The sequence below is a fragment of the Diorhabda carinulata genome, chromosome 6, assembly GCF_026250575.1.
Source record: "Diorhabda carinulata isolate Delta chromosome 6, icDioCari1.1, whole genome shotgun sequence".
In the NCBI taxonomy this organism is placed as follows: Eukaryota; Metazoa; Arthropoda; class Insecta; order Coleoptera; family Chrysomelidae; genus Diorhabda; species Diorhabda carinulata.
Window position 1 is genome coordinate 11882505 of NC_079465.1, and position 20970 is coordinate 11903474.

At 31.5% G+C, this 20970-nt stretch overlaps 1 protein-coding gene across 13 annotated transcripts in view; it reads right to left on the reverse strand.

Moving 5' to 3' along the window:
* LOC130895024 (uncharacterized) overlaps nucleotides 1–20970 on the reverse strand; it is a 721573-nt gene that overhangs the window by 624976 nt on the left and 75627 nt on the right. The window contains exon 3 of one of the 13 annotated variants that reach the window (XR_009059421.1): nucleotides 12527–20461. The exons of 11 other annotated variants lie outside the window; for them this stretch is intronic. The gene's annotated coding sequence lies outside the window, so the exon portion shown is untranslated. Of the gene's footprint in view, nucleotides 1–12526; nucleotides 20462–20970 lie in introns of those variants that run through there. One more of the 13 variants, XR_009059422.1, reaches the window with a different exon arrangement.

Genomic DNA, 20970 nt, shown 5'->3' on the forward strand with positions numbered 1-20970 from the left:
CGCAGTAGAAGTTCATATCTAGTATGCGTTTTATATGATGTAAAGGTATAAATTCCAAACTTTGGGTCTAAACTTTCTGATGATAAATAAATAGAAGTGATTGGAATACAGCTAGAATTTTAGAGAACTCAAGATACGTTAAAAAATACGTTTTAGTTTGTTGCGCGATACAAAAGTTTGTTGTTCCGAGGAGTTTCTCAAAATTCCAAAGGCATTGGTCGAAAGTACATGAATTAATCTTTATTTTCTATGTAGGAATTATTTTGAGAGATTAACTGGACACAAAAGTAATGAAACTATTATGCTCCCCTTTTTTGGGTTCTTTACTTGTCCTTATTTAAAACTAAAAATTAGTTCTATAGTGGCGTTTGATTGGAAAATAAACTGGTGGTCTTGATAAACACATCGTACTTTGGTGCTTTCCTCCACAATAATTTTTATCGAGGTTTTTAAAATTTGTTTTTCCTTACAGCAGTAAGAAAAGAAAGCTATCTTTCAGTGATGTGAAAATAAGGAGGCAATTTCACATCCTAGTTTTCAATCGCATGTGAGATAACGCCTAATTAAACGCAAAAAGAGCAACAGATTATTTTTGTAGGGAATTAATAAACTTTTATTCCATAAGAGTAATATTTTATTATTTTGATATTCAAAGCGTAATAAAAAAATGTATTTTTTTATTTTAAGCTCCACATCGTTCTTTTTTCTGAAACGCATGTATTAAGAAAATGTGTGCCAATTTTCAGCGTGTTATAACATTATTTACACTTCCGGTTAGGGTTTGCCTTTGCTTCTTGTACCATTTGTAGAGAGTGAACAATACTCTAAAGAAGCATTTAAAATGCTAGAAGATCGATGAGAGATATTTTTTAACCTCAATGGGACCTATTGAAATAATACAAATGATATATTTGCCACTTTTTATTTTAAGTGGATCTGGGCCGTGATATTTTATAAAGAAATCAGACGCTATAAAAAACACGCAACGGTCTAGTGACTCTACTGTGTGCAACTGGTGCAACATAGGTTGTCTACGAAATCTCATTCGCTTGAGGAGGTAATCGACGCACGAGCTGCACATACTTCACATTTTATTGTGAATGCGGGTTAAACGCATGAAAGTAGGGAGTTCTCTGGTATTATTTCGGACTCCATATTCATTTTGAAACTTTCGTAATTTCAATTATAATTTTATTTTTTGAAATCACCTGTTTGACATATCAATCTAAATCCAGTTTTAATATTTCGATTGTTTGCGTGTGCAACAAATAATTTGCGTGCGCCAAGTGAACTTGTCGCACTAGCAATTATAAAATAAGCAAATCGCTATTTTCAACCGTAATAATACCGCTTTTGTCGCATTAGTAATAAAAATATGGAATCTATGACTATTTAGGTCGGATAGAGAGGGGCAATAAAATGCGGGGATTCGCCGTTGTGGATTTTGAATTTATATGAATAGTACACATCTTTTCCTACAGTCGCGCGTAAAATGAAAAATTATTATTTTCAAATTTTCAATTATTATTTTCAAGTCGACAAATGCCGAAGTTCGTTACGCTTTAGAGCTGTGGTTCAGGTGTCCACCGGAGACTCGACGGGGGATCTACGTTGGGCGTGACCAAAAATGGAGCTCCACAATCGTTCCTGAAAAATTATTTGGCTTGACTTCTCAATATATTATTAATAAGACTTGTGGAATATGTGCTCGCAATTTTGCATGAACTTGTTTGATTCTTTACCAATATAAACACGAATGTCAAGGATAAACATTACTCCTCTGTTTCCAGAATTTCTTAAAGAAAAGTGAATCGATATTAGTGATTGCCAGTGTTGGAAAAGTAGTTTTATTATATTTGACAAATTTGTTTAAAAAATTGAACGACCTCAACTTATAATTCAATAAAAATATAGGGTGTAATTTCAACTTTTCTTAGTGAATTGAATATGAAGGAAAACATTGATTGATTATTCCTTACGAAACTCAAGCCAAATATTGATAAGTAGTGTCAAACAACATAGGATCAAATATTAAACAATTGTTTTTTTTAGCCTTTTATTAGAGAAGTATAATAATGTAAGTTATGAAAAAAAAACCATTGTCACTCACTTTTATAATATATATTAACAAAGTATCAAAACGTAAAAAACTAAATAGTGCAACTTCTTCTAGGTTAATAATTTATAAGGCTTCGTCAATGTCTTTATATACATTGCCGTAAATGTTTCTGATTCGCGTCTCTATTTTATTTTACGTCTACATACGTCGAGTAAGGTACTATGTTTTCAAGTACTTTAAAATAAAATTATCTTGATTTTTCATAAAATGCAGCGTGGAATTTTCTGATGTCTTGTGTCTCATTATATTTAAAATTCTTTTTTTATGACTATATTTTCCAAAAATTAAATTCAAGTCTGATAAGGTGTAAAACTGGAACATACAAAAAAATGAATTTATTTATTTCATATACCTAGCCCGCCAGTGCGATTTCGCCCGCGCTTATCACTTGAATGAAGCTGCGGGTGTAATGTTATATTGCCTAGCCTTCCCCTATAAATGAGCTATTATTATTATAGGAGACCGTCATAGTGAAAAAAAAACAATACATCCCCATTGCATAAAACTATTCATTTGACGCCAAAAAAAGGTCTTGCAAATCTTACCGTTTTTGCTTTTCTTTCTTATGTTTCCGTTCTTTCTCATTCTCTGCCTAGCTTTGTTAGCAGGCACTGGACCAATGTTTATTTCTATTTTAAACAACAAAAACACAAGAAATTCAATTAAATATCACAAGAATCACGCACGAAAATAATAGCGGCGGCCATAATGGCTCCAGTGCTGTGATTGGCCGAGACGTGACAGTGCCGGTTTTGTACCGAATGGACTTGATAGTGTCATTTATGAATATCACTCTGATCATAAAAAGTTTTTGTAAGGGATAGAAGCGGTTTAGACATATACTGTAAATAAAGAACCATAAATAAAGCATCAAAGTGTTGATTGACTAAAAAATCTATTTTTTATTTTTTTGGCGCATTTGAACTTAGACCCTCCATAGATATACTATATTTCTTCTTACCACTCCGAATAGAAAATTTTCTAAAATTTGTGAAAATTGATCCGTTCTTATGCTGTGAGTCACTGTAGATTTCAAAAAAGTAAAATTGGATGGAGTCACTTTTTCGACTGGCCAATTTTGCCTTTTTGATATCCACTTACAACACAATCAATTGAAATTTCATTGAAAATTTCTTCAGTTGATTTTATTATTAAATAATCAACCCTATCAAGCAATCAATTCTAACCTTTTGAAAACTATTAATTCTTCTTTGAAACTCAGCAGCAACGCAAGTTTCTAAACTTCACTTTTTGTATTGGTAGAAGTGTAGCTGCAGGGGTCTAATTAATCCAGCAAAATCATGAAAGTGGTCTACGAGATAAAAAAGTTTAAAAAGCAATGCACTAGATCAAAAAAGTAATCTTTTTCGCTCAACAACAAAAGAACGTCTAGGAAAAAACGTGACGTCGATTTTTTCTTAAATATTGCCACAATCAAGTTTTTGGGATAAATTTGATCCGATTGAAACCACTTGAAAGCTGGAAAAGCTCAAGTGTCACTGGAGAATATAAAGAAGATGCTATTAGTAACAAAACTTAAAAGATTTTGGGACATCGTGTCCATCTATATTGGTTCTTTATCTGAATGATCAATCTAGAGTAATGGAAGATATTTCTTCTGATTTAAAAATCGCAGTAAATAATTGAAACAATTGTACATTCTATTGAGAATACTATTTCAAATCATAATCTACTTCTATCATAACCTAATATAATAACAATGTTTCAATTATTGAAAGTGCAAGTATAGAAAAAATTGTGTTTTTCGAGCGTAAAGTAAAATACACAGAAAACTATTTCATTTTGCTAATCATTAAATGTGCTTGTTTGGAAAAATGAGTTTTCATTTTTCTTTTTAAAACTAGCTCCCACATTTTATCACGGAACCACTAGTTAACTGTTTAAGAAAAGCTTTATATAACGAGGGCGACCAACTTTATCTTGTGCAGAAATTGTGAAAAGAGTCATGCAAATGATTTCGATACAAAATCAAACATCGTCCTGTAGGATCAAAAACCCGTTATTTGTGTTTTTTTTTTTATTTTTAATCGTATATCGAACAATAGCATTATCTTTACAAAAATCTCTTTCGATTTTCAATAATTCAACTGATCTATTCTCAAAAATTCAATAGGAATCAACTAAGACCATCTAATGGTCAAATCATGAATAACAATTTTAACATTTGAAAGTTAGTGTAATATCACAAAATACAAATAAACAGTTAGTGGAACAAAATCGATATACTTTTATATACTTCACAAAAGTATACGAGGAAAGGAATTTGTACATGTACAATAATATGTAACAACGTATCAAATATTTTCTCGTCACAGAATAATTCGTTTTTTTTGCGAGACGACTTTTTCGATTTCTATTCATAAATCGAAAATTCATTTCACGCATCATTCTCGTTAAAACTTTATCTTTTATATTCGTGAAGCTGACATCTGTTTCACTAGCAATATTCATGTTATTGAAGTTTGAAATTTAATTTTTAAAATTAAATGAATGCACAATTCGACGAATGGTGAGCCGTACACCTTCATCTAATACAATTTTTTCCTACCACTAGTTTCTTACTTCTTATATTTTTTTTTCTATATTTTATTTTTTAATTAATCTGGATGTGAAAATATACTAGACCAGACAAGGGATTCGGCATTGCAGTAAGAAAAACGACCAATCAATCCAGCTGCCGGACTAAAGTGAAATGTTAGTTTCCAAAGGATTAAATCCTTTGAGCTAGTTGCGTGTAATGTAGTGTGGTGGATGAAACTCGGTAAGACACACATATTAAATTTTTATCAGAAAAATTGCTCTTCATCTTTTTTCTAGATTCATTGTGATTTAGTTCAATAAAAAAAATCAAAGTACACGTGAATAGAAGAATTAATGTTTACTGCATTGCGACGAAAACAATCGACGAGTCATAATTCATAATTAATTTAATATTCAATGTAAATCTGAAATCTAATTTAAGATACATCAAGTTTTAATGATTAATCAACTTCCATCGCATTATATATAATTTATAGGTTTGTCAATTGACTTAAAAGTCTCAGATTACATGAGAATACGAGGTTTGTTGAGTTTAATTACTTATCGTCTATTTTATATAAAAATATTATGAAATTGCAAATATGTCGTATGTCGCTTGACTGACTCCCAGATGGCGCTGCCATTTACAAATCTATATGACGTTTATGAAGTACCAACATTGAAAAAGCAATGTGTAAAATTTCATGACATTTCGATTAGGCATACAACAGTGACTGCCATTTAAGTGGATTCAAAATAATTGCGTGTGTTATAGTTTATTTCAGAAAGTTATAGAGTCTTAAAACCTCATTAGGTATGACGTTGGGTCAGAGTGACCCAACGAATATTAAAGCCACTTTCACAGTTTGGCATTGATTTAATTGTAAAATAATTTCTTTTTATCAAGTGCAGGTAGTACCACCCAGGTTGGGGTCAATATATGGGTTTAGCCTATCCATTCACATACACTGAAAATAGTGTGCCAAAGGCGTACCGGTAAGATACTCGTAAAAAGGAAAAAATTTTATTTTAACAGAATAAAAATTAGGCATTATGTACACTTATGTTTTGTTCAACATTTTACATTATACAGAAATTAAATTATAAAAAATCATAATATTTATCGTAATCTGAGGAACTGTCATCTCTTCTTGACGTTATAATTAACGAGTAGACTTTAGAATTTGCCATAGCTAATAATTCTTTTTTTATCAAATTATCTTCAAATTCAATACTTTTGGTGGCGAACCAGTCAATAATTTTTTGTTTTCTCATTATTTTATCATTTCACCAAAATAGTCTTCAAAAACATCCGAATTCATGTCCTCGTGGTAATCTCCCGTATGGCAAGACTGAAAGGTTAGGAAACCTTTTAAAAACCCTCTTCGCTTCCAATATGAACAATTATTAGTCTTTTCCCTTTACCTGAAGGCACCTTAATACCCGTTGACAGACCTTCCATGAAAGCTTGGCGAGCACTGGTTATTGTCACATTTTTGGTTCTGTATAACCTTTATTAATCCACGTCTCATCAAGATAAAGGCTTTTCTTCTGCTGTGTTCTGTACTGCTTTATACTCCTTAAGCATTTTCGTCGCCAGCAAACAATTCCAGTAAAAGTGCTTTACGGTTATGCTTTTCCCTGGCAAAATCCATATTTTTAAAAGTGGTCCATAGAAGTTTTTCAGTTATCAACGGAATACTGTCATTCTGGCCAAGCTCCATTAGAATCTTATCTAGGGTGGGTATTTCTTTTTTAAAATAAAAAGAGTGAACTTTTTTTTGAATTGCACATTTGGTGTCTTCATCAACGACTTTTACTGGTCTGCCTGGACTTTTCTGGGAGGTTCCACTTGGCCTGCTATCTTTCTTTAACTTTATCCAAATCCAGTCATTCGGGAACATCGTTTGGTCGACAGTTTCTTGTACAGTAATTTTCGGGTAATCGTATTTTATACAATCGTGTACATTTAAAATAATAATTTTTTCATTCACTTATAGTGGAGAATTATTGGAACAATTTTTCGTTGGTATAAATGTCGCCATTTTATTACTAATCTTATAATACTGTGAACACTATTTAAGGCTTAACAGCAAATACTGATGCGTTAAACTAAACAAAGCCGAATCTGAATTAGGATTGGAATTAGGCAGAGGCACTACTTAATACTCCAAGACCTACTACACCTATGGCCGACACCGAAATTGAGCCGAACTGGACAAAATTCCCCATTTTATTACTCTATACCTTTCTGAAATAGACTATAGTAATACCACTAAAGCTGGTTAGATTAGGTTAGGTTGTGGTATTTGTATGAATGCAATTTATTTAAGTTATAAGTTTAAGTGTCTGCAAGTTATATACTTTTCAATTTTCCTTACTCAATTGACATATTTTAATGATATATTATTCAGTATTTTAGGTTTTCAAATAGCACCCTTAAATCTGGCCAAGATTACATGTATAAGTATTGCATACAAAAATTTCTCTGGGCGAATTTACCACACTAAAAGTCATCTATCTGTGATCTAACAGAAATTACTACCACTCCAATTTTGACAAAACTTTTTCAGGTAATAAATTAAAGTTGTGGATATATAGAAATTGAGTAGTATTTTTTTTAATAAACGGTAAATGGTGTTGATTTTTTGCTGGGGATCCCGAAAATCATATCAGTTTTTGAACCGGAGGTATGGTTTTCCGAAAAATTCAGTTTTCATTAATTTTTCTCGTGAAAATTGATATCTCCTCTGAAATCAAAAAACCCTTTTGTGTGAAATTTTATCGGTATCAAAGACAAAAGTTTTTTCCATTTTGACTTCCCTTTGAAATGATACATTTCGTTTCAAAAATTCAAATCTAATGTTACATACTCGCTTTGTATAATTATGAAAAAGCAGGTATACTTTTCCTATAATAGTATCTATGTTCTTTGTTCGATTTTTCTATATTACAACGATCTCATTCTAAAAATGTAGAGAGTATGAATTTTTATAGTGTAATTTTTGAGAAAAAAGTTTGTCCAAGAAACATCAACATGATATATAGGGCTACTCAGTGATATAATCGGAATATCAACTAACCTAATATTCTTACAGAGATCGTAAATTGTGGAGAATAAAAAGCACGTTAAATAGAACAAAGGATCTTCTAGCATAGTAAACTTGGAAAAGAAATAAGATTAGGAATTCACCACGAAATCCGAAGCAACTCATAGATTGAATGAAATGTGTATTAGAAGGTAGAAGTTAGAAACTTCCAAAGTTGTTTGTAAATGTTTTTAATTGAAAGTACAGAAATATATCTTTGGAAGGAAATAATAGTAATGACTATTAAGGAGCTAAATGAGGGGTTTTTAATTTTTAGTCTTTTTTCACCCAATAAATTTTCACAACGAATCACTTACACAATTGTCAAACAGAAACCAAGCATCTGAAGTGGTTGAAATTTTAGTGAGCTAAGTGCTGAAATTTTCAGATCGTAAAAGTATTTCTCGGAATAGCGAATGATGTATTAAACTAAAGCAATAAAAACCAAAATACATAATGATTTTCGGACAGACAATAATGCAAATGTACAAAAAAAGAAGAACCTAAATTTGTACAAGTTACAAGGACATCGCTTAGTAAAATTTCTTCCAGAATATTGGAAACTGGAAACAACAACTGTTAGAGTCAACGTTAGAAGAATCTGCACATGGATTTTTGAAGAGAAGGAACTAGTATTACTTAATATTTAAAATGGAGAAAGGAGAAAAATTAGAAAGTAAGGAAAAGGAGATGTATATAATAGATTTGAGGAGGCTTTGAAAAAATAGGAGTACACATAATACGAAAACTACCCAAATCAGAACAAAAAATAGACTTGAATCAGAATGTGCTCTAGGTTTATTACCAATTTTTTCAAACAGATGACACCTTAAAGAAGTAGGGAGGGCTAAAAGCTCAGTAATATGAAGAATGCAACATTTTGGATTACCGAATCTCAAAATTCATCATAATCTCCAGCTACATTACTAACAATTTCCAAATCTCGAAAAAAAAAATGATGACTAAATTTATCTGTGGAAAAATCAACTAAGCAAATTTTCGTTTAAATTTCAATAGATTATTATATGAATAGATACCGAAAAAGAAAAGTTGGCCATTCGAAAAAAAAGTACAATACATGTACAATGACTCACAGCACAAGAAACAATCAATTCTTACAAATTTTGTTTAGAAAACTATCCATTCGGATTGCTAAAAAGAAATATAGTATATTTTCTTGTGTTGTTGGTATTTATTCAAATATATAAATTATCACACTAATAATTATTATTGTTTAACAGTCGTAATATAAACAAAATTAGACAACTTCTACAATACGATATTTACAAAATAAATATAATTTTAATGAGAGGAATGTACTTGATGGATTGACAGCAAATTATCAATATTTAGCACGAGTTTTGTAAGGAATAACTGCAAATCTCCCTATTCTGTGATATTCAATTGCTTTTTCTTTGTTAATAAATTTGTACGGGCACTAAAACTTTTTTAACAAGATAGGAAGAAGTGAATGCGATCAGAAGCTTTTGCACAATTCCCCACAGTCCTGGACATTTTTCGGGTATTAGGGCAACCAAAATTTTTGATACCCTCTTTTAAAAATAACTTTCAGCTGCAAATTTTTACAAGAAACAGTCGCTAACCTTTTTAAAATCTAATATACCATTATTGATAGAAGAAGTCAAGACAATATTTTAGTTATTAACTATCAAACCAAATTAATTTACTTAAACCCCCGTCGAGTCTCTCGTGGATCCCCAGTGGTCTACCTTGACCACTTTGGGAATCGATGAACTAAATAAATACCAAAAAGAATTAACTTCAGAAAATTAAGGTGGAAAATGGGAACTATACTTCTAAACATAGAAACAATTAGATTCGATTAGATACTATGCCAGGAAAAACAAAACAGTATTTGGTTGTTTTCTATAAAGTTAGTTTGTATCGGACGGCAATAATTCTCCAAAACCCAGAGTTAATTATACTCTTCAATGCATATTAAAAATTAACAACAAACTAAGTGAGCTTAACTGATGTATGTTAATTAGAAGCAAAGAACTACAATTTGTTCTATCAATATATTGGGTGTGCTTACGTTTTATTAATCATAGTATAACATGTCTATATATATGTATATATATTTTAAGTAGTTAGATTTACTACCGTTGCATTGTGGGCCCGATACACCGGGCCAAAACTTCAAATTGAAATGCTGCAAAATTTGCTAATTATGCAAAAGGGATGTTGGGTCTGTAACGAAGTGCCTGAAACGGAGTATCTGAAACGTCCGTTTTTCTTATTTTTGGACACTTGAATGTACACACCAATACACATCATACATTTGTTCGTGCTGTATGCAAATCTAAACAAAAAAATCTGGGTTCGTAGTTGAAAATTAATACATAAATTATTTTTAATAAAAAATTCAATCCAACAAAAATAATAAATAGTAAACTTTTTGTAGAGGTACAAAATTAGTCACGTTCCAATTTTTTGTTTAAATAGAAGAGCATTATATATATCGGATCTGCTAAAAAAATTAGCTGATCATATTTGCTCCTTTAAAAATATCGCAATTTCTATGTAATAGATATTTATATCAGGTTTTTTAACTTTACAGGTTTTCTTTTGAAACGTAAGTGTCTCTTCACTATTTGGCATGAAATGTAGGGTAAAAATAATACAGAAAAAAATATTGTCAGAATGTTGTCTGCAATCAATCAATCAATATCTGAAGGGTATAGTGAAAAAACTTTTAAATCTGTGGAATACAAAATTTATCAGTTGTGTTTCGCATTTTAGAAAAGGTAGTAAATCGTTAATAGAACGGAAACAAGTTTCTGGTGCAAAAACTGTTTTCATTACCCATTACCTATTTGTATAATGAGACACCAATTTCTTGCATGGCAGTAGTAGTAGCACAAGAATCCAAGAACAAGGATTTGAAAACATATCAGAGAAGCTGCACTAGAAAATCATCAAGGCAATTCACAAAGGCAGTTATTATTAGCTTAATGAAATTGCTACAGAAATGAAGGAAAGCATTATGGCCGCAAATTCTAGAACTCTTAGTTCCTGATAAACATCTGTGAATTAATTATGTTCACCTCGGAAGAAGAAAGTTCAATTGAACTCATAACGAGTGACATCGACGACAGTTTATAATATTTACTTAAAATATCACAAATATAGTGCGTTGTTATGGTCCAGAGTTTACACAATATAGAGATGTGAGCATTGTTTCCCTTCTGGTGGCTGATTTTTATAATATAGAATAATATGCATTTACCTCTATCTATGAAGTCGTTGCAGAAAATTGTTTAACGAGGTAATAAGGGTGTGATCTCAGTGAAAATAACGTTGTTCTTGAATATTTTTTCACCCTTCAATTTTACAAAAAAATCACATTAATATCAGTTTACCGACCGTCTATGAAGACGATAACTGGTGTAATTGTGAGGTTTGGTGTAGCAGTAAACAGTACAAATTCATATCTGACAAACGAGGAGCTCTCAAGCATCCTTAACTAACCATGGTCTATTATTCAAGATCATTTGCATCAAATTGGGAAAAAAAGCTAGAGCAGGTATTTGGGATCCCCATAATCTATCCGACAGAGCTTCAACGATACCATATAGAAGAGATTTTTTGATCTCAAACTATACGATAGTCAACACCAAACGAAACAACGTTCGCCAAGCGGTTATCCCTCTACAGTAAAAATGATTTTCATTGCAAACAATTTGGTTGAGTAAACCAATTTTTAATCGAAAAGTATTCGGCGAATGTCAACAAAAGGAAAACGAATTTTTGAGAAAATTAATGAATTGGGTGAAAGGTACTGTTCCACCAACTTATCCCGCTCGATATCATACCATTTAATTTTATTCATTTTACATTTTTTGACACGAAAAAAATTTGAAAATTCGGATAATCTCTGAAATTCCATCTCGAGATATTTTACTCAAAAACCAATTGATTGTTTTCCATCTGGCATTGAAAAAATTTGAAATTCCGATGGCAAAATATTATTGATTACATTGACTAAAAACTTGAATTTAATTTATGAAACCGACATTGATTTTCGCCCTCCTTCGAATTTATATATTTTTATATATTCTTCGATTACTTTTTTTGATGTGATATTCTGCTTTTTACATTCATTTTCTTTGATGTTTGGATCAGAATTTTATTCTAAGAATTATATCACCCTATATTTAAAAGTACCTACAACCAAGTAATTAGAATTTAGTTGTCGTTACCCTTCAACGTAAATAAAATAAAAACGTATCTCACCCTTACGGTTCAACAACTGACGCTAGGGGTAAATTTCGATGCATAGAGGTAATTTACATGGCTCGTGGAATCACTCGGGATTTTGGGTATTATATTCTAGAGAGGAGGAAGAACATATTAAAGAAGAATATTGAGGGAACTAAACGTCTAGACTCTCTTTTATACATACTATACGTATATTAAGAGAACGTTCGCTACAGATACCATCTAAATCCCTTATAAAATTCGTCGGATTACCTTCAAGAAAGTAAAATTAAGTCGCTAGATATGTTTTGGTAACTTTCATATGATTTAAAAAATAATAGTTTTCACTTTTTCGCATCTTATATAATCGTAAAGTAAAAAAAGACGAAGATATTATGGGGTAAATTCAGCAACTAGTTGTATCTTAGTAAAAAACTCTAACTACAAGCAAGCGACTAATATAGATTCAAAGCTCAATTTTTTCCACATAAACATTATATTTGTAGTTTATAGTTTATCTTTTAGTGACGTGACAATTATCGATCTTTGGCTTCCATCTTAGCTATTAAATTGATTATTATTGCTTTAGTTACTGCTGCGGGAATAGTGTTGTTATTGATTTTCCGAACCATTGATGAGGCTGGTTTAATCTGTATACAGGGTTGCGCATAACACGACCAAAGTATTCAATTTACGTTTCTCAATAATGATGAAAGTTTTTTCATGAGCTCAAGAACTTCGGCGATAAGCCCACATCTTAAACGCTTCTAAACGTTTGAGCAGATTTTCTGCGCCGTATCAGAGCACAGGAAAGACATAACATAGTGCCATCCTGATACGCAGATGATGGATGCAAAGGAGTTTTTGTCACTACATTGTATTTGTAACACGAAGTATTTTTAACTTTTGTATGGAACTTTAAATAAGACAAGATCAGTTAAATTGACAAAACGCGAGATTTTTTATAGATTTGTGACGTTGGTCATAGTCCCGTTATTTTTATTCAATTTAATTGATACTTGGTACGTCCCTCATACAGCAAATACATACAAGAATTGTAACGGATGATGAAACTATGGTCCTTTACTATGATTCGACTTCCAAAAAAGAGATTCTATGGAGTGGTATCGAAATTATCAATGCAATTAAACAGGCAGTGTTCGAACATTTTAAGTCTAAAGTTGGACTATATTTTATTAACACTTGTTGGTATCTTTGTATTTTTCCTCTGTGGCGTATTTCTGTTAGTATATCTCACCACATTAATTTTGTTCTTTAGCTGAGCGGGCTAAGGCGTCAATCTACGAATTCGCCAGTCGTGGGTTCAAATCCCTTTCATGATGTAAAAAAAATTTTTTTTTAATTATCTCTTTGCATCGAAATAAATTTTACAACAGGCTGCCCTCCATTGGAGTTTTACTATAATATCTGCATCTGTATTACTTTAAATTTTATTATGTCGTTGTTCAAGTGGAATTCTACATCCGAGCAAACTCTGTTGGAGATTGATAATACTAATGAATAGAATGTAGAGAAACATTTTATTTCTAACAATAAATCGAGCTGAAAAATAGAAAAAAAAACACTTTCATGGCACATGAAATTAAAAAGTGAAGAATAAATATGGCTTAAAAAAATAAAAAAACAAGCTTTCGCGTATAAATATAGTTTAAAAAAACTGAAAAGTTGGAAATAACTTTTAAAACAAGGTTAAAGCAATGAAAAATACTAGTATTATTTTGAAAAAAGCGTGGGGTGCTTTGTCCCATATTTCTTTTATATTGAGCGTCCGACTCTTTTTACACGATAATACTAATATTTTTCATTCAATATTGTTTTAAGCTTATTTAAAAAAAAATAACTTTATTTTTTAGTTTGACGTGTTTTAAAAGCTTGCCTTTTAGTTTTTTAATCTATTTTTATTTGTGACTTTTCAATTTCATATGCTATGAAAGCATGTTTTTTGTTTTTTTAAAATCTACATTTATTTATAGTGACATAGAAGTTTTGATAAGAAGTTCTGAAAAGTGTGTGAAAATATAGGGATAATATATTGAAGAATAATTTTTTATTTGTGAAATTTTTTTTATAGGCTTCTGAACTTCTCAACGGCACTACGTATTTGTAAAACGAAGTATTTTTCAATCTTTTATTAAACTTCAATTAAGACATCTGTTAACTTTGACAAAACTCCAGATTTATATTTCGGATTGTGATGTAGGTTATAGTCTCGAGACAGATTGAGGTGTTATTTTATAGTTTATAGTAGATCAACTCTAATGATTTAATTATGTATTACTGGCTCACAAGTTAGCTAAATACAAGTTATAAGAAAAAGAAGTTCGTAGCAGAGTATTGGGTATTGAACACCACCCTGTCAGGTATGACTAAGGAAGGTTACCAAATTCGAAGTCATATAAAAAAGACAACTGAGAATACGATGGTACTTCTAGAGTTTTTAGTCAAACATAATCGCTTGTAAAGTATTTATAATTAGTATCGCATATGACTTGGTAAATATTCAAATGATATTTACCAATTACAGCACCATTGAACCTAAATGAACATACCAAGAATTTTTTTTGCATAGATATTCAATTATTGAACATATATTTATGGAAATGAATCATCAGATAAAGGAGTACTACTTATGACACAATAATAATAAGAGACTCTCATTTGAAAGCCTTGTACCTTTCGTATACATTTGTAAATCAATTTGTTTTACGTTTTATCTTTTTGTATATCCAATTGGATTAGTTAAACAAAACGAGATGTGTAAATTATGTTCGTATTATTTGAATTTGGTGAATTATTAACAGCTCACTTCTTCTTTTATCACAATTACGTCAGAAGAACTCATGTATTTATAAGATAAGCTCACAATTTAATTTTATTCGTGAATACATTTCAACACACCCGAATAAAATATTTTCCATAGCAAGCAAGATAACACTTTTTGTTTTGACATTGACAAAGGGCTTTTGATATTTTATTCGGAAAAGGAAGGAAGCAGATTTTATCACGGAATGAATTGCCACAGGTGGAGAAAGGAATCAATAAAAACGCTCTACTCCTTAGTTAATGTTTTCAAGTATATTTCAATAACTAAAAAAAACTTGTACTGCAGTTAGAACATTGGTCAACTCAAATCTGATTGCTAAATTTAGTGATTTCAAGGTAATTACTGTTATTGTGTGGATATGCCGAGAAAGTACAATATCAATCTTGACTCTTTTTGTTATATTTGTGAAGAATTAACTTTCAAAAAAAAAACGATATTAGTAAGTTATCGGCAGTATTTTGGTTTCCTTGTAGCTTGTCAAGACAAATCTTGGGCTCCTTCTATTTGTTACCCTAACTTACAGTCAAATAAGAGACCAATACCTCATAATGACAATTTACCCATACCAGTTATAATTAACGGTAGGACAGTACACACGCACACAGATAGGTTCCTACGTGTTCCTACATAGACGTTGCGGTTTGTCATGCATACATATTATGTTCGGTTTTATTCTCATATGAGTTTAATAACATAAACTTGAGAACCTAACCGAATTTGCTACAGTTCCCGCGCTGACTTAATTCGGCACTGTCGTTAACCAATTGCTGAGGATTTGAATTCCTCACAGCCTGAATACTGTAGCATGTTAGGTAAATAAGAAATCGAGGAATTTAGATCACGTCATTTAATGTGTAATCTAATAACAAAAACAATAACTCCATCTTATTTTAAAAAAACTATTTCATACAAAATTGAAAATTTTGTTTTGAATAATAAGAGAAAAAAATAATTGTTCAGTCAGTGATACTTCTTTGTAGACTTTTGCAAAGTTTAACTCTGACCAATATTTTTGCCCAAAAAGGAGACAAGGACCCTCCCACTTTTACACAAAAGGATAAAAGAACTTTCAGAACAAAAACCATCTAACTCTCAACTGTCGAGATTATTACGTTTTCAACGTGTTTCCGCAAAAATTGTAGCCTTAGTAGTTGTTCTCTCTCTTTCTTTTCTTCTCCTTATTTTAGAGATGGGACAAGAAGTCATTCTTTTCTCTCGATCTCAGTTATTTAGAAGTAAAAAAGAGGCATTAGGATCTGTTTACGGCAAAAAATGGTTGAAGAAAGCCGTTATAGAGCACTTTACTAAAGTTAAAGAGAACGTTTTAATAGTAAAAGGAAATTCCCGTTTTGTTTCTATTTATAGTGGCGCAGCTTAATGACTTTACAAGTCGTCAACGACCGATAAAAACGAGTACAAAAAGAAAACTGCTTTGAAAAAGTTCGTTATTGTCCACATTCGGAAATAAAATTAAATTGTAAATACTAGCGACGTCAAAGAGCTACACAATGTAACAATTAGGATACGAATACTAGAAAGGACTGAAAATTTGCAATTTGGGAAAACGTTGGCTCTTATTTCAAATAGGTAATAAAATCTTTGATAACAAACTTTTGTTGGAATGTGGTTAGAGCTTAACTAACAAGAGTAATAATATGAGAAGGAATTTAAATATTGCTTGAACTTTTATAAAACTTTAGAAAATGACTGACGTTATAGTTGTTAAAATTGGTTTTTTAAAATTTATTATCTACATATTTGCAGAGAAATAATGTATTCGAATAAATATTATGGGATTCATAATTTTAAGTGAGGTTCTAAGTGAATATGTGAGAAAATTATAGTTGTACCTAACCGAATTTAATGAAATAAATCGTACAATATATTATCTCGACAACATTTGCAAACCAAAATGTAAAAACAATCATAATCACCAGAATTTCAACGAACCAGCTAGAAACACAATAATCTGTTAAATATGAAATTTCATACCAAATTAAAGGTAGGTAGGCCAGCACAGTACTGACGTATCAGCTATATAGGAGGGGGTACATGGGTTCTTAGACGGAAGTGATATCATAATGTCACGTATGTCATCCATCTCATGGTCTGTGTAATCTACGATCGGTGGTCTTAAACTCAAAGGTAAATCTTACACACGGGTCTTGAAACCGAGACCAATTTCTACAGAGCGGAGTGGTTCACATTTGGTCCAGGTTTTAAGTGTTTAAAATAGCCATGGCGCGGCACTGTTATCTAAGAAAGTACATGGATAGGGTAGAGGTAGTTTTTCATATTTATTATACTTCATAAATTGAATAATGAGTTTTTCCATTCCTAAATCACAACACCGACCTGGCGGACAAAGCGAGAAAATTAAAGGTCCGTGAAATGAATCATCCCCACTACTTTCATTTCAAGTCTTTTATGCAAGAAGTGGGTGGAAGTCATATCACCTATCATTGAAGTATCATCCATTATATGTTACATGTCATCTATCACACATTATCTGTCATTCATAGTGTGGCATTCCTCATATGTCATCTCTCATCAAGGAGTGCATCAATTATTCTGTCAGTCTATATGTGTATTTAGGTAAACGTACGAATTTTTAATGAAATTGAAAAATCACTTTGTGGGATCAAATCTGGGATCTCTCTGTCAACCTACCGCCAGTCATAACATTGACCGTAAGAAAAGAGTTTTGATTTCAAAAGTGTCTTGATTGAAACTCAAGACATTAGTATAGTTTTATAAGAGATTTAGTGCTGGAGAAGAGATTCGATAATCGATATCAAAATGACGTTACTATATGAGTATTGGAGCAACAATACATTACCTCATAAAATATTACATAGAGTATAATCAAAATATGGATGTTCGAAGTCAAAAAGGCATCAGAGTTTTGACAATATGATAATCATACTCATTACCTATACGAGGTACAGTCGTGACGAAGATGTTTGATGGCAAAAAGACATTACTGTAGTCACATTCAGACAATATGCCTATTCAATATCGAACATTTACATCTCGTTCGTATCAGCGAAAACAATTTTTTATATTGAATATCGTCCCTTCCAACTACACCTTGTACATATAACTAACGTCTATACCCTGTATGATACGTACGATCATAGTATTTCACATGTGTCACACATCTTTCGTGAAGGCTAATGTATTGAATACAACTTTAAGTAAATGAACGTGGCTATCATCATACCACCTATATCCAGTAAGACTTCATATGAGCATCATAATGTCTTTTGTCATACCTCTCACACATTTTTGAGTTTTATTGTCCACATCACGATTATACGCATTAACCGATAAATTATTGTCGCTATAATACAATATTAAGCCAGCATCTAAACATAAGCAAATGTCAGAAATGGTTACCTCCAAAGTGATTGGAAGAATTCAGAATGAATTGAGTGACACAACATTACCATGTTTTTCATAGTCTGCTTGTCATAATCTATCTTAATATATTTAAGATGTTATGTTACATTCCAACTCCTATGTAGGCAAAGATTGTACATTAAGTATTTGTTTTATGATCATTAAATATTACTTATTTAAGTTTAAAATACCTTTAAAATTCGGGGAAACGCCACAAATCCACAAATAATGCACAAAAAAATAATGTAATTTCTGCAGAAAGTTTTTAAGGTATTTTGGGTCTGTCGCAGGAAGACCAAGAACATACTGTTTTGGGGCATATGACTACAAACCAATTAACTCGATCAGATTCAGAACAACAATGATCATAGGTTTCAAAAAGTCCTATAGTCTTTTTCACATTGAACATTTTTCCGTATGACCTTAAAAATACCAAGCATGTCACTTGAAAGTCATCAAATCACATACATGATGGTTTTAACCGACAGAATAATTATCCCAAACATATTATAGATAACAAAAGATACATGATGGATGATAAATAAAAGATGACATAAACCACAAGGTGAAATAGAATACGTGATTGAAGACATCATTTCCGTCTGCTCATGCATCTCTCACCATTGATGACATCATTTTCGTTCAGATTGAAAACTGGGTGTAATATCCTTCGGGCGGAACAATTGGAATTTAGAAGGTTGCCAGATTATTGAGGGAAAGTGGCGAATCAAATAAAAACGCAATAACTGTTGCTTTTTTAGATTCTTAACTCTGAAGTGCTGGATACCTAGACACAGTGGAAGAGAAATCTAAAGCAGATAAGTTTACCAAAAGTGGGATGAGTGGATATGGTGCCGAAGAGTTTAGTTTAGTGCTACTACCGATAGAATTGTTAATTGCAATCAGAGCCAAACATCAGAATATATGGTCAAACAGGGGCCAAGGATACATGAATAGAAAAAGAAATATATCAAAAAAATTTAAGAAACACTCCATCCAGAAGACCATTACAGTGACAACTGAGCATTCTACTGTTGGCACAAGACTATAGGAGTGGAGAGTAACAACTATTGCAGTATTATGAAGACAATCGAGTATCTGCTTTGTCCTATCATCACAGAAAACGGAAGTCAAATGCTGGGGGACGACACAGTAGATTACATAAAAGAAATAGCAGAATTAAAGATTTAAAAAATGAAAAAATTCAGTATGGATATACGCTATAAAAGCTATAATTTGTAGAAAATAAAAGGTAACACAATGGTCCTCAGGCTTCCGAGTAAACCAGTATCAATCTAGATCGAGGCTGCCGGTATTAACCTAACCCAATCTAGCGATCTGTCACTATGATTTTCGTGTAGCAATGTTCAGATGTAGCTTTAGTTATCTACTATCATACACTGGTGACCTACATTAGAACTTATTCACATATTAAAATCTTTTTCAAATTTTTACAGTTTTTTACAGTTTACAAGTTTTAAGTGAACACCTCAAATCAAATCAACAACATTTAAATTTATTTCAAGGATATTGGAATGATGTTAGATGTCTAACAATTCCTCATAAAAAGGAGCAAACTATCCCAATTCTCATTATTTATATAAATTTCGACCAATAAATATTTTGAAACGTTTTGTTCGATTATAAAATTTGGTGAAAAGCCCCTATGAAGAATTACACAATTAAAAAAGTAATAGATTTGGTACAAATTTACATAAAATAGTTATTTTCGTCATTGTTGTTGAAAGCAAAATGAAAAGTTTGAAACTTATAAGACCATATTCTTCAGTGCCACATGTTTGCTAAGATAAAAAGTCAATATTAAACCTTCAGAAGACCGCTTGTAAAATCTGTTAACGAAAAAACACATTTGGGACAATTCTCAGTATCATTGTTTATGTCGAACGTAGGAAACCCTTCACAGTTATTGAGGATATTCAATATATCCTCAAAAAATTTTGTTAGAGGTATCATCAGAAACTAGAGACCTGGACAATTAATCATGAGTCAAACTATGATGCAGGAAATAAATAAACATAAATTAATATTTCAAAAGAACCGAAAACGGTTGTTTGCACTATAAAGTGTACTTTTTGTAGACGGCATCCAAGGTATAAAAAAACAATAATGTACTAAGATGGTATAAAAATTATATTAGAGATATACAATTATACTACATTATCGGCCAAATTAAAACTTAAATAATTAATACTTACAATCATACTAACGGTAATCAACACTTACCTGAAACCAAACAAAAATATTAATTAATATGTGTATAAAATGGTTTCCAAAATGATTTCTTTTTACATTAAGTAGAAGCAAATTCCGTTAACATTGTCGCCATCTAGAATGTACATTTTCAATTGGTTTTTGAGACATTCCTATGTTTAACATCCTTGTCACTAACGGGATTCCGTGGAAATATGATAGGACTATATCAGGCAGATTTGGAGTGTCTGTATAATGTTACTCTAGTTCAAAAATATTGTTTATTGGATAAAACATTCAAAGAAAGTACCTGTTCCGTTATCCAATTGAGTCAGTCAATCAGATATGTAGAGACTGCGATTTCGAAGAAACCTTTATCAATGAAGAATTGCCACTCAAATACACGCTTCATATTTGTTGTTTAAGACAGGTTCGCTAACGAACACTTCATCCCCAGATCAGATATTCCTTCAGATCAGCTCCCTATGCTCTCAGTAGAGCAATGGACGTGGTTCCTAGCAGCAAATCAGCACATACAGAAA